The sequence below is a fragment of the Pteropus medius genome, unplaced genomic scaffold, assembly GCF_902729225.1.
Source record: "Pteropus medius unplaced genomic scaffold, Ma_sr-lr_union100, whole genome shotgun sequence".
Lineage (NCBI taxonomy): Eukaryota > Metazoa > Chordata > Mammalia > Chiroptera > Pteropodidae > Pteropus > Pteropus medius.
The window spans coordinates 16,482,359-16,484,666 of NW_024351730.1; positions in this window are offsets into that span (position 1 = coordinate 16,482,359).

Consider the following 2,308-nt stretch of genomic DNA (forward strand, 5'->3'; position numbering starts at 1 on the left):
TATTACAAAGTAAAATTTAGGTAAGCTGCCCGGAATATTCCGGGATTTATTCAGCTCAGTGCCTGTTCTTTGCCTCTTAAACTTCTTTTGATTTTCCTATCCCTTCTTATCCACCTTACTCAGTTTTGTGGGGAGGCACATTCTTATCCTTTTCAGTTTCTAGTTATGTAACTACAATGTACCATATCTGGCTATGATGATGAGAATCACGTATCAATCAGAAATCCTTGGCTTTGAATAGCATTTAATGACTGGATCAGACTTTGTGGTGCTGTTAGGTTCGGAGTGACATGTTGTATGTGGATAAAAGTGTAAAACAGGAAGTAGATTACCAAAGAGGTGAATAATATAAGAGAATGGCTAGGTGTTTAAGATCTTATTTCTTTTTAGCTTATAGAATACTGTGTTTTTCAGCCTCTCCTGAAGTTATATTGGGCCTTTTGACTTTTGCATGGCTAAAAGAATGTTGGTAGTTATCATGTACCTCACTGTCATATCATATTATGAAGTGTTATGTGAAATTCTCTTCTCTACTTCTTACTCTTCTTATTTTTAGACAGCTGATGGAGCAATAGGAAGAGGTTGTAGGACTTTAAATTAGTCTATCGATATTATAAAGATAGTGGTGTCAAAAGTTGGAATGAATAAGGATTATTGTATCTCCAGAAGAGGTATACCTGAATATTCAGACACACCAAGTACTAAAACAACCTTTATTTTATCAAGCTTCTTTTGTCATTTTGTTATACCATCTAGCGAGAATTGCCCTAGAAAAACTACATAAAATTTTACCAAATTCTATGGTATTTATTTTTGCAGCAAATACTTCACTTCATTAAGTTTTTTCTTAATTTAAAATATCCTACCTCCCTAACTCTGTAATAGCTATATTATCCTCAGAGAAAATAGAGAAATACTTCTATTTTATTTTTTACTTATTGACATTGGTTGAGTAATTGTCAGCAATTCGTTAAGACTGGGTATCTCTAGCCATTTAACTATTCTGGATTCTTTAATATTACAAATGCAGAAAGTTTTATTTGAAATAAAACCTAATTGTAACGATAGTGAATGATTACATCGACTTAAGGGATTGTCAAAATCCTTATACAATGTGAGAGAAGGAAACAATATGTGTACAGGCTTGATTGATACTGGGAAAAAGAATTTGTGTAGTATTTTTCCTTTTAAAATATAGCTGAGAAGAATCCCTCTTACCTGAAGAAACAAGTGCTTAAACTGAGTTTCTAGCAAAGTATGACCCCTAATTTATGTTAGCTCTTTCCCAGTATATACCTGGCTGTGTCAAGCAGCGAAATAAAATTTATCTCTATTTTGCTTTCCTAATGCTTGTTCTAGAAGGAGCACATATTTACTGTCCTTTCAATATCTGGAATATGAGAAGGTCTAAAGAGTCCAGGAAGAAGGGGTGAACATACTGGAATGGTGGGTGATGCAAGAGCTTCATGAATCATATATCTACACTATGAAGGCTCATAGGAGACTTATTCTTCTGCCTTGACAAATGATGGCAGAACTAGTAGTTCTCATTGCTTTTTCTTTTCTTCCTGATTTCATGGACAGAACTAGCTTTGTTTTTATGTTCTGAATTCTTCATGTAAAATCATGGACCTGTTTCTCTGTCTCTTATCCCAAGGGATGTATATCACACTCTCCTAAGAACATTCTTTTCATCTACTATCCACTGTATTTGGGTGAGTTTATAGTTCTTTGGCTTTTTGCTGTTGAATTGTATGAGTACCTTGTATATTTTTTATATTAACTTCTTATTAGATAGATGTTTTGCAAATATTTTCTCCCATTCCACAGGTTTCCTTTTCATTTTGTTGATGGTTTCCTTAGCTGTGCAGAACCTCTTTAGTTTGATGTAGTTTTGCTTGCTTATTTTTCCTTCTGTTTTCTTTGCTTTTGGCGTCAAATACAGAAAAATTCATTGCCAAGACCAATGTCAAGGAACTTAGCCCATGTATTTTCTTCTAGGAGTTTTATGTTTTGGTGTCTTATGTTCAAGTCTTTCATTAATTTTGAGTTGATTTTTGTGTATGGTATAAGATAAGCGTCCACTTTTATTCTTTTTCATGTGGCTGTCCAGTGTTCCCAACACCATTTATTGATGATACTATCCTTTTCTCATTGTATATTCATCACTCCTTTGTTGTACCTTAATTAACTATATGTGCATGGGTTTAAATCTAGGCCACCTATTCTGTTTCATTGATCTATATGTCTGTTTTTATGCCAATACCACATTGTTTTGATTATTATAGCTTTGTAATATAGTTTGATA